General features: G+C 35.4%; 1 pseudogene; it reads left to right on the top strand.

Moving 5' to 3' along the window:
- The first annotated feature begins 343 nt into the window (after nt 1-343).
- Nucleotides 344-1,231, top strand: LOC149135385 (uncharacterized; annotated as a pseudogene).
- The last annotated feature ends 12,638 nt before the right edge of the window (nt 1,232-13,869 follow it).

The following is a 13,869-nucleotide window of genomic DNA, read 5'->3' as shown; positions in this document are numbered from 1 at the left end:
TGCAGACTCTCTATATAAGAAATATGCTACAAAACCCTGTTTTTGAAACTATATCTCGTGTTTAAGAAGAAAAAAAAGCATTTTACATTTTCAGCCTCGGAAATCCCCCACACATACACACATTCCTTGTCGCTGGTCAAACAATTCTTTTTCAGGGTTGTGCACACGTGCGCAAAAGGGAACAATTTGACCATTGGAATCATGGTCAAATGATTGCCTTCAACACAAAATTCCTTTTGTCTTGCGAACAAAAGGAATTTTGTGTCGAAGGCAATCATTTGACCATGATTCCAACGGTCAAATTCCTTTTGTTCGCAAAAGGATCGTGTTCGTGAAATTGAAAATGTGTTTACCACTTGAAGAAGTATTGAAGCAGCTTGCTCCAGAAAGAATACTCAAATTTTTGAAAGGCAACGGCATTATTGCCACATGTAAAACGTGTGTTTGCACACACAATATGACTTTGAAGAAGTCGACCAGATTGCTGGATGGATTTGTGTGGCGGTGTGGAAATTGTAAGAAAAATATTTCAATAAGGACAAAGACTTTTATGGAAAAGTCAAAGTTGTCCTTACAGAAAATATTTCACATTGTCTTCCATTTCGTGTTCGAGGCACCTATATCTACTGCGGCTTTATACACTGGAGTAGATAATAAAACTGCGATCCAGTGGTATGAGTTTTGTTGAGAAGTGTGTTCGGGGAAGATGCTTCGAGACAAAGCTCCGCTCGGTGGTCCAGGTCATGAGGTGGAAATAGATGAGAGCTTGCTCTTTAAAAGGAAGAGCCATGTAGGGAGAATAGGCCATCAAACGTGGGTTGTCAGGTGCTATGATACCACAGTGAAAAAAGGGTTCCTTCAACATGTACCTGATAGAAGCGCAGAAACACTTGTAACCGTTATAATTGAAAATGTGTTACCGGGTACTATAGTACATACGGACAAATGGGCCAGCTATAGGAATCTACAACAGCTGGGTTATATACACAAAACGGTTAACCACTCAATGAATTTCGTCGACCCTGAAACTGGTGCTTGTACGAATCACATTGAGGCCTATTGGTCCCGAATTAAAAGACGGCTGAAGTATGTGACTGGATCATCGGGCGACATGAAATGGTCCCGCGTCGATGAGTCAATGTATCGAGAAATGTATGGATTTACTGTGAAGAAAAGCTTTGAGAATTTCTATACATTTCTCGAACACATTGCGGAAGTTTATCCTCCCTAAACTCTACCAGCACAGCTTCCCTGAACCCACTTCTCGACAAAACTCATATATTTCTGAAATAAAAAAAAAAACAAAAAAAAAACACGCTCTAATTTCATATTACTGCGGGAAATTACTCTGAAAGAAATCTCTGCAGAAAGGTGAGTAGATTGATTACACATTTCTTGCTTTATGTTATCGCAGCTTTGTGAGATTTGGCTGTCATTACTAGCATGTAAATAGCCTGCTTGGGGGGGGGGGGGGGGGATTTTTCAAACAATTTTTTTTCAGAATCATAATCTCCGTATTTTTTTTACGCATTTCTAAAAAAAAAAATTTTTTTTAATTTCCCGAAAATATTTTAAAATGAGGAAATGGGGGGGGGGGGCGGAATCGAAATTTTGAATTTGAGATTTTTGAAAAATTTTTTTCAGAATAGGAATCTCCATAGCCTAAAACGTAGGGTTCCATTAAAAAAAAAAATTTTTAATAAGGTGGGGGGATGTTCTGATTACATATAGTCCATCTGGACCGTTTCGTCAAACAAACAGCTGAAAAATAAAGCAAAATGCAATAGAATAGAATGAAATTGAAATATATAATAAAATAAAAAATTAAAAATGCAGACTCTCTACGTAAGAAATATGCTACAAAACTGTGTTTTTGAAAAAATGGGGAAATATGATTAAATGAAGGCACAAATGAAGCTGAAGTTGCGGTTCTGATGAACGAAAAATCAGCAATGAGAACAAAACTGTTTTCAAACACAGACAACGTTACGCGGTCGTTTTCAATGAAGAGTAACTTTACATTTTCAGCCTCGGAAATCCCCCACACACACATTGATCTTTTCACCATCTATTTTTCAATGTACGGGTAAAATACGGAGATTAAGAATATGGAAAACATTTTTTCACTCTTCGTAAGAAATATAACAGTCAAGTAAAGAATTTAAACAAAAAAGCAAACAAAAATTAAGAAACCAAATGTGCTAGTTGCTAATTACATCGTCATTAGGTTTTATTTTCTAATGGAATTAACCAACATACAGAGATGAAAAATATGAAAAACATTTTTAAATCTCAAATTTACCATGAAAAGGTACAGGTAAATTTTTAGATAACACTTGCACGATTTTCACTGAGAAAAATATAAATGGGACACTGACAAATTGTTACATACCTCGTTGCTTCATTGATGTTAAATAAATGGATGGCGATCTTACGGTACGAGTCCTAAATATATAGGCTTTTTCCGTAAAAAGTGTCTTCGGCGATCTTTACCAAAGATCGGCCTTTTCCGTACCCTAACCCTAACACCGTAGTGAAGATCGTGCGGGTGTTACGGAAAAGGCCGATCTTTGGTAAAGATCGCCGAAGACACTTTTTACGGAAAAGGCCGATATTTAGGGCTCGTACTGGCGTGAAATATAAACAAAACTCTTTCGCTCCCAAAGTAGCATGTGTGTGAATGAGAGGGGGGGGGGGAGAAAGATGAACGATATAAAATAAATAAATGATATATATATATATATACATATATACACACACACACACACGCATATATATATATATATATATTTATATATATATGTATGTGTGTCCATATGGCATATGTGTGTATGTATATATATATATATATATATATATATATATATATATATGGGAGAATATACAAATAATAACAACAGACGAGGACAGGTGGTGTAAATAACAAAAGTATATATTAGTATGACGCTCGGGAATACGGAAAGTCTTTGACGTTTCGAGCTACGCTCCTCAACAGAAAGAATACGGAGACAAGGAGTTACAAAAGTGGAAAAGTTCAAAAGTTTTTAACACTGCAGAGTTATATATTTTGGTATAGGCATGGCTTTGTGGTTAAGAAGTTGCTTCCCAACCATTCGTTTTGGATTCAGTCCCTCTGACTGACACCTAAGACAAATATCTTCTACTATAAACCCAGGCTGACCAAAGTCTTGCAGGTGGATTTTGGTGGACAGAAACTGAAAAAATTTATCGTGCGCTTATGTGTGTGAGTGTCTCTTTGTTGTAACATCTTGTGACTGTTGTAAATGGATATCATTTGCAACCTTCCATGGAAACATCTGGCTCTGGAGTGATATTAGTTTACTTGGAAACAGGAAGATCATCTGACCATAGAAGATTTATTTCAACAAATTCCACCCCATCCATGCAAGCATGAAAAAGTAGATGCTGAAACAATGATGATGATGTTTATATATGCATGACTGTGTGGTGAGAAGCTTCCTTCTCAAGTACATGGTTCTAGGTAACTGTTTTCTACTATGGCCTCAGGTTGACCAATTGAGTGGATTTGGTTGACAGAAACTGAAGGAAGCCCATACTATATATAAATGTGTGTGTGTTTGTGTCTGTATTCATTCTCTTCATTCTCGGTGGCACCTATTCCTTCTGCCAGCCAGCACAGTTGTGCATTATGTAATAGATTGTTCAAAACTTTTGCCAGGTTCAAGAGTCATGCAAGATCCCCACATTGCATCATCATTGACTCATCTTAATGATTCTTTCTAGCAATGGCTTTGCTCATATACAAGAAAGCAGCAAATGTATATATATATATATATATATATATATATATATATTTTTTTTTTTTTTATTTAAAAGCAGCAGAAATATAACAAAAAAACCGTTACTCTGAGTTTCACGTTCCCGTTCATCGGACAGTTTTGTTAGAAATGGAGAAAGGATAACAATGCAATCGAAAGTAATATAAAATTTAAAATTTAAAACACATGGATTCGTTTGATTGGTTATTTCAAATAAGGGCCATAGATTGGTCGTTTCAATTAACGGTCAATGATGTGTAATTCACAGATCAAATAAATTTAATACAGATTCACCCTATTAAAATATATCGAAGAAAACCTTATATATGTATATATATAAATGAGGATAAGATCAATACCTAAAATATCGATTTTATCAAATGACCAGTATGGGAATAAAAACCATCAAAGGTAATAATTATTTAAAATTATAATTTAGGGTATCTAAGAGACACTGCCACGCTGAAATAGCAGCCAAAGCTTGACTCTGAGGGTATATTCCCAAGCAGATTTTGAAAATGATCCCTCCACTTTTCTAAGCATTCCTGTGGATTTTTAGCTCTAATTTTTAATTTCTGGAATTTTTGCATCCACTTATTTCATTTACTGTCTGCTAGACTAGTGACGTCTACTTGTTTGTTGCAGCATGTTTAATTTGATTTATTTTACTTTGGATGTAGCTTTGTTGTTGAGATTGATGTAGGTCTACTAGTTCTTTTGGTAACCTTTTGAAAATGGCTTCATTTGGATGTATAATTTTAGCTTGAACTACTTCTTTGAGGTGTTTTCCCAGGGCAGCTGTTTATTAATTCTTGGTTTTATGAGCATGATCTCTTTTGCGACTTCTGTGTAGAACATTACAAAATTATTGTATGCTGTGTTGGAGAAGTTTTCTTTATCTTCATTTTGTCATAGCTCAAATCTGTTTCTTACTGCTATGGTATATTGATTGCGGATTTCTCTGTTGCTGGTTAAAACTGACCAGTCATATGTGGGCCTAGAGGCTTGTGTGGCTTTATTTTAGCTCTAAGGTTAAGGCAAAATTTTGATCTGACAGTTTCGTGGTCACAGCTTGTTCCTTCTTTCCTTCTCTTTCACTCAATTTAATGGTATTGTGATGATAACTTTCATCCATCAGTCCCCAGTTTTTTTAAGATAGGGGAATGACCTGTAGATATACAGGTTAGCTGGAAATCTTTAATAAGCAGTCCTGGATAAAATCATGTGGTACTTTTTGACAAGGTAGAGCACCTGCTAGCCTCCCTGCCAGGGTTATAGTGAAATCCTGAAGCCCTGAAAAGAGCAGAAACCCCACTATCATTGGAAAGTAGGATGGTGGTTGAGAATGAAATGCAAGACTGCAATATATAAAAAAATACTTTGTCTTTGGATTTCTTCCCATTTTACAGAACAAATTACACTTTTATGTCAATTTGCTTGGCACTGCAATCATCTATGGAAAATAGCAAATGAAAGACAATCCATACACACACACACACACACACATACATGCATGCATGTGAGTGTGTATTATGTATGTATATATGTGTATTATGTATGTATATATGTGTATATGTATGTATGTATGTATGTATGTGTGTGCGTGTACATGTGTGTGCGTGTGCATGTGTACATGTGCGTGCGTGCGCGTGCACACACACGCATGCATGTGCATATGATTTTAACAAAGGAACAGTTAACTATGACTTCAAGATTTCAGCTCAGTATTCCTCATCCAATGTCTGATTTCATTGTTTTTACCCCTGCTTGTTTTATTACCTTGTAGCAGCTGTATACCTTCATTATTAATGTGTTTGCTTTTGAAATTTTCTCTCATTGAGAATTTTTTTTTTTTTTAATCTTCTGACAAAAATGGCCTTATCTTTATATGAAAACCAGAAACCCTCAGACAAATCTTCCGCTTTTAAAATTTGTGGTGGTCCTCAGTATGGAGCTGTTCCATCTCCTTAAAGTCTCTGCCATTAGATATTTCTTCACCATGTAATTCCACTACATTTTCAAACATTTTGTTCATTCCAACCCACCATGTCAGCTTAACATGATGTTCCTGATTGGAAATTTGTGTTGGTTCCTCAAAACCTACAAAGTTTGCATAGCAATTAGGACAGATTTTACTCCAATTCATTATGGTTGATTGTCTTTTACCTCTCCCTATGCCTCTGTCAAATTTTCAATTTCAATCACAATATGGTAACTATGCCAAAATTTCTTTACAGCTAGTTTTGTTTCACTATCTAAGAACTAATCAGTTATTTAAAAGTGCACCATAAAAAGTAAGCTTTAGATGCTGCAAATAACTCCTTGCTCATTAGCTGCATAACATTGGTTATACAGGGTGGGCCAAAAGTCACACACCACGATTAAAACTCAGTATGTATATTGCACATAATAATGATGATGATAAGGATATACACCATAAAAAGAAAAAAATGAACTAAACAGAACAGGAGATACGTGGGATGGAAGTCACTGAAGAGGTCACAGATATGTGACAAAAGATTTCCAGACAATGGACACAAAATAAAATAAGAACAATAATAAACAAGTGAAGAACGAATATATAGTGTGTGTGTTTATTTGTCAAAAAGAAAAATAAAACAAAAAATGGCTATCCTGAAATATAACAATATCTGTTTCAACACACGATTTCACTTCAGGAATCTTGCAAAACAAATTTATGAAAAAAATAATAATGTAATTTAAAACGTCAACTGTTTTGGTGCGTAACTTTGGCCCAACCAGTATTTGGAAGTAGAAAAGCTACCTGAACATCATATATCAATTCATTCAGTAGTAGTGGAAAACATGGAGTACTGTTCACATGAATTAAGACATTATTTTTTAAGGTTCTTAACCAGTACATACATTATTTAGCAGCAGGGCAGAAACACAAATGCCCCCTTTATTTGATCACTCTATAACAGGAAGACAAGATTTACAGTAGCTTTCCATAGCTATTGATACCTCAGTATGATAAACAGTCAGCAGTTTTAGTTTTCCTAAAATTGACATTAAAAAATGCAGGATACTGATTTTGACATCAACTGGAAAATCTTGGAGCAGAGTAGATTATATCAATGATACAAAAGGATGCAATTTATGTTTAGTTGAAAAAAGACCCATATTGAATAATATCAATTACTTATCTAAATATAATCAGAATTCCTTATGAAATACTGCCACTTCAGTAACTATTTGCTAAAAGTATGGAAATAAACACTAGGACTAGATCATCAAAAACATAGAATCTTTGGCAGCCCTGAACTTTAGTGCAATTTTTTTCTTCTTTAGAAAGGTAAACTGGTTTTGGCATTTGTTTCCAAAATAAGTTTGTCTTACCAACATTAAAACTGTGCTGCATTGTGTATCCTCCTCCATCAATAATATTATTCAGTAAAGCTAGAAAAGCAGCTACAGCTTCTTTGTTGGAACTTACAAACTCACTTGTTATCTATATGTTATGCTATTTTGAAGGATTGTTGAAATGCTCAAGCCAACCACAACTTGACACAAAGCTTTCACTTTCAATGCTAGAAAATTCTTTTTTTTTTTCCTCCCTTCAGAAATTATTAACTTGCAAGATATTTCATGAAAGGAGAAGTAAAAATGATTCTGGAATCTCCAGAGTATAGTTTGTAACTGAGAGATGTTTCAGAGGAATGGTAATTCTTTGAGGAAAATAACTTTCCATTTAAAAGTAGTGGTGCAAGGTAGTGTAAGATTTATGCAGACATAATCAGCTGAAAAAGACAAGAGTGTAGCAATGTCACACATACTGCATCATACAGAAATCAAAGAGAAAACAGTCATAGATGTGTGTGTGTGTATTTGTATGTATGCATGTATGTGTGTATGGAAGTATGTGCATGCACACATGCACATACACTTTCTGCTCAGTTGGAAACAGTATTCAATATATGTAGAAAGGAAGGACTGTAGTAACACTAATTATGGGTGCTGTTATTGGATTTTAAGCACCCTAAAGTGAATTTTTTCTAATAACTGCTTAATGATATCAGTTGATCAAAGGTTCTACATGTACTGTATTATATATGTCAGATCCTACCAAAGTTATATTCAGTATGCAGAATACTGCTCTGATGTATTTTCCTCAGCTATATTGTTGAGGGATGTGGAACATAGTGGGGGAGATTTCATTTTAGGAGTAGCATAAACTTATCATACATTAATACCATACATCAATATCAGCTCTTGCCACCAGTAACATTATCATAAACACCAACTTCTCAACTAACAAATAAGTCTTCAACAATATTACTTTAGCTGCAAGCAGATTTATGCATAGTATTACTTACACCTTAAAATCACAGTTCACCAACACCGAGAACAGACCCTGCAAAATCATTTAGTTTAGACACACCTTTTTTCCAGAAATTCTAAGTCAAATGTTATCAAAATGTTTTCCATTAACCAGCATTATAGAAAACTGCTCAAGAAGAACTGCCTAATATGAGTTAACTCATTATTAGAATATTATAACAAAAGCTAACTAAATAAACAGTTCACATGCAGAAACACCAATGCATGGTCACTCAATTAGTCATGCAATGCTAAGATGACAATATATGATGGAGCATCCAATTCTACAAAACAGAACCCTACCACAAAGTATAAACACTACATTGACATGGTTGATGGTAAGTGTAAGCATCGTTACTTCACCCACACATCACCCTTTAGATGCAGAGTGATTAGGGACACAACAAATTTATTGAATATCATTGACATTAAAAAATGCAGGATACTGATTTTGACATCAACTGGAAAATCTTGGAGCAGAGTAGATTATATCAATGATACAAAAGGATGCAAGTTACGTTTAGTTGAAAAAAGACCCATATTGAATAATATCAATTACTTATCTAAATATAATCAGAATTCCTTATGAAATACTGCCACTTCAGTAACTATTTGCTAAAAGTATGGAAATAAACACTAGGACTAGATCATCAAAAACATATTTTGTTTATAGTTTTTGATTGCATCCTTTTATTCATTTGTTTTCTATATTATTTTCTCCACAATATTTTCCTGCTTGCCAGTGCCCATTATTTCTTTTCACAACCCTTTTCTCTATTTTCTCAAACCACAAAAACCTCAGAAATTTTTCAATGCCTATTTACTGGTCCTATTTGGTCCTCTCTAAACATTTTGCTAATCTTTCTCTGTTTTCAAATAGTCAGACTATTATCAATACAGAGAAACAACTCATCACTGCCAGGTTTTAAATAGATTGAGCCCCCTATAAGAGCTCAAACAGAATGCGCATGACAGGCATCAATGCCAATATCTAGCAGTTTGATATTTGTAAGAAAATGTACAAAAATGGAGCTGCTAGACAATATAAGACCAATAACATTCCACCTCCATTGAAGCAAGAAAGCTTGCCTGGCTTTTTAATTCAGGCATAAAACTATTAATAATGTAATGTTAATCTATACATGGGCTATATCACGTTATATATATATGCCTATTCTCACCTGTATTGAGTATGCTTTGTTCATGTAAACCCATATATATCATCTTCATCATCATCATTTAATGTCTGTCATCCATGGTGGCATGAGTTGGATAGTTTGACATGATCCAATGAGCCACGGTCTACATGAAGCCTCAATGACTACTTTGGCATGATTTCTACAGTCGGATGCCCTTCCTAATGACAACCACTTTACAGAGTGAACTAAGTATCTTTTCTTTGACATCAGTATAAGTGAAGTCACCAAATAACTTGCAGTACAAAGAAGGAGGAGGAGAAGGGGAAGAGAAGTAGAAGTCCCCTCAACTGAATGGGGTTGCAGTAGGGGAGATAATGACTTTATGCCAGATATTGAGAGACTAAAGTATGGTTGATGAATAAGTACAGGTGTCATGTTATAAAGAAGATATACAGCTAAATATAGGAGTAGATTGCAGTAGCTGGAAAGAAGACAGAGATGCTGGTGTCAGAGGTGTCAGAGCATACTGTCAAGGTACAAGGTGAGTGTGAGAGAGTATACGAACTGACATTGGGGAGGCAGGAGTGGATCAGTTCTTAGCAGTGTGAGAGGGAAATGACAGATGATTAGGGACTGGAGATGTTGATGTGAATGATACAAGGTTGGTGTGGTCAATGGTAAATATCATTGTGTGGGAAATGATAAAAGAAATAGCTAAGGAAGGAGGAGGTGATAAGTGGTAGTACAGGGAAGGGGTGGAGAGTAGCAGTATAATAAGCCTGTAGATAGATCAGAAAATAAGGAAAGCCAGTCAATGGAGCAAAAGAAAAGGGAGAGAGAAAGAAGTACAGGGACTGAGATAAAGGTCAGAAGGATGTAGTGATGGCTATAATGAGTGGTAGACAAAGGAGAGGGGGGAATTAACTTCAGATATGAGGGGGTGACAAGAGTAAAAGCAAGTATGAGAGTGAGTGAGAGATGAGATATGGCAGTCCTAAGATGTAGATCAGTGGAAAGGGAGAGATATGTGGAGGCAGAGAAAGGGGTGAGCAGTAGGAAATAAATGTGAATGGATGATATTGAGAGTTAGGAACAGAAATTTAAGGAACCAATTCCAGGGAGATGGGGAGGTAACTAGTAGCAAAAGGGGAACAGATATCTGTAGATCCTGCTGTCATATGATTACAGCAGCTGAATAGTGCCAATGTTAGAAAATAGATGGAGAGATGGATATTATTAAGATGAGAAATGGGAAAAGCTTGGTGGGGACAAGTAGAATGCAAGAGCAAATTATTGGCATAATCTCAATGTTTTCAAACTTTACTTTGATGATGGTTAGGTCTTACTGAGCACAACAAAATACCAATCATCCTGGTCTTTTGTCAACTCCTTTATGATGTTTAACATCTTGATATTAGCCTTTGCTACATGTTATGTCTTCCTGGGTCTCCCTCTTTTGCAAGTTCCACCCACTTTAAGTGACCAGCATTTCCCTATACAGCTGTTATTATTCATATGTATCACAGGTCCAAACCAGCACAGTTTTCTCCTTTGCACACTACAACTGATTCATCTTATGCCCCATTTTTTTCACTCAACACATTTGCACTGTCAAACATACCCAACACATCCATCAAAGAATACTGGCTTCATTTCTTTCTAGTCTTCACATGTCCTCAGCATTCAGGGCTTATATCTCAGTACCAAGTAACATTATTGTTCATATACATGCATCATACAATTTACTTTTCCCTCAAGGAGAAACTTTCAATAACCAACAGAGATAATAACTCACTGAATATTTTCTGTCTTACTCATATTGTATCAACTATACTTTCATAAAATCTTCCTCCTCTGCTAATTAGGTCTCCTAAGTAACAGAAACTAACTATTACCGCTAGGGAATCTCCTGGGTATTTGAAAGAATCTATTTACAGTGTGTCTTTAGTGTTTATTGCTCCAGTACATCTCACATATATTACACATACACACACACATGCATCATGTCATTTTTTCCCTCCCCTACTGCCTTCCAGCTCATAGAATGGTTTGTTTCTTTTTATTATCATCTATACACCTACGATTTATACATAATTTTGGAAATCTTTAGTAATTTAAATTCACTGATAAGATATTTTCCATGAGCTATACTGATGAGATCAAAACATGCAGCAACAGATGATGAAACAAATTGCTATAAAATACTTGTATAAAATTCAAGCCTTCATTATCAGCATCCCTTCATTCCATCTATCTACAAGTGTGTTTTCTGTGTGCTTTGTATGTGTGAATACTGTTCACTCATAATCTTGCCAACTGACTAGACTATGCTTTACTAGAGAGATCTAATAAGACCAAAATATTCACTCCAGTCTTCAATGCCTATAATGTCCAAAAAATTTTATCAACTGATCCTATTAGAGTTATCTCCTCTAACTCTCTTTTACTTGTTTCAGTCATTTCACTGCGGCCATGCTGGAGCACCGCCTTTAGTTGAGAAAATCGACCCCGGGACTTATTCTTTGTAAGCCTAGTACTTATTCTATCAGTCTCTTTTGCCGAACCGCTAAGTGACAGGGACATAAACACACTAGCATCGGTTGTCAAGCAATGCTAGGAGGACAAACACAGACGCATAAACACCCACACATATATACATATATATATACATACATATGACAGGCTTCTTTCAGTTTCCGTCTACCAAATCCACTCACAAGGCTTTGGTTGGCCCGAGGCTATAGTAGAAGACACTTGCCCAAGGTGCCACAGAGTGGGACTGAACCCGGAACCATGTGGTTGGTAAATAAGCTACTTACCATACAGCCACTCCTGCGCCTCATTCATTCATTTTTTAAAATTTTAAACACTCCAAGAAGGAGTTTTTATCTACTTATTACATGGATAATCATAGTTCAAAGTGTTTCAGTATAATTAATGTGAAAACCAACAATATTTATATTTTCCACTCACATTTAACACCACAACTTGTTACGGTTTGTATTTCATTGCCAATTGATGATACTATATTAAACTGATATATATGATTGTTTTCATATTTTATGATTGTCACATTACTTGTATATTTGGTTCTTCGAGTTGGTAGGCTTGATAAATTGTTGCTATGCTTGATAGAATATTGAATTTGAATGCCAGATTGCTTTTATCTTTTATTGACATATTTAATACTATAGCTTTACATATTTTGTATTTTTCATATATTTAATATTGTACAAATATATTTCGCAATAATGTTATGATTTACAACCATATTTTACAATAATATTGGTATTTTGCTGAAATATTCTACAATAATGTAGTATTTTGCTACCATATTTTACAATAATGTTATGTTTTGCTAGCTCTCTTCAATATAATGTTGTATTTCATTAACATGTCCCACAATAATGTTGATATTTTCACAATAATGCTGATATTTTACTAGCATATCATCATCATCATCATCATCATCATCATTTAATGTCCATTGTCCATGCTGACATGGGTTGGATGGTGTGACCAGAGCTGGCAAGCTAGGACTGTATCTGATTCTAGTCTGCTTTGGCATGGTTTCTATGGTTGGATGCCCTTCCTAGTGCCAACCACTTTATAGAGTATGCCGAGTGTTTTACGTAGCATTGCACAGGTGCTTTTATGTGGCATCATATAGGTGTTTTTACATGGCACCACATGGGCATTTTTACATGGCCCTGCACAGGTGCTTTTGTGTGGCATTACACAAGCGTTTTTATGTAGCACTGCCACAAGTACTTTACACCACCAAAAGGATTAGTCTTATCACTTCTGTTGCAAAGTATGGGTCTTCTTGAGTATGGCCAGGCAGCAGCTATCTTACTCCTTTGTCATCTCACTTGAATGGTTCAGTGTCCTGAGGTCATTCTTCAGTACTTCATCCCATGTCTTCCTGGGTCCCCCACTTCCATGTGTTCCATCCACTTCGAGTGATCAGCACTTCTTTATGGAACTATTGGCATGCATCCACATCATATGACCAAACCAACACAGTCTTCTTTCTTGCACATAGCAATCAATTCCTCTTATGCCTAACTTCTCTCTCAGAACACTGGCACTCTATTGAACATGTACACTTACATTACACATCCAGCAGAGCATACTAGCCGCTTCATAATAATGTATTTTACAAACATATTTTACAATAATGTTATTTTTACTAGCTCTCTTCAATATAATGTTGTGGCTTATTAACATGTTCCACAATAATGTCAGTATTTTCCCAATAATGTTGATGTTTTACTAACCTAGTTCACAATAATGTATTTTACTAATGTATTTTACAAAAATGTTGTTTTACTAGCTCTCTTCAATATAATGTATTTTATTTACCTGTTCCACAATAATGTTGATATTTTCACAATAATGCTGATATTTTAGTAGCATATTTCACAATAATATATTTTTCAAACATATAATCTGTGACTGCTCTACACCTGATCCGTCCTTGATTCTTCCTGTCTGCCTTTGTATTATCTCTCTGTCCGTATGTTTTTATTGTCATCTGTTACATTCTTATTCCGTTTTTTGGATTTATATGTGTGTGTGTGTGTGTG

The sequence above is a fragment of the Octopus bimaculoides genome, chromosome 6, assembly GCF_046866305.1.
Source record: "Octopus bimaculoides isolate indiv1 chromosome 6, ASM4686630v1, whole genome shotgun sequence".
Classification (NCBI taxonomy): Eukaryota; Metazoa; Mollusca; class Cephalopoda; order Octopoda; family Octopodidae; genus Octopus; species Octopus bimaculoides.
This window is presented reverse-complemented; position numbering and strand designations above follow the sequence as displayed.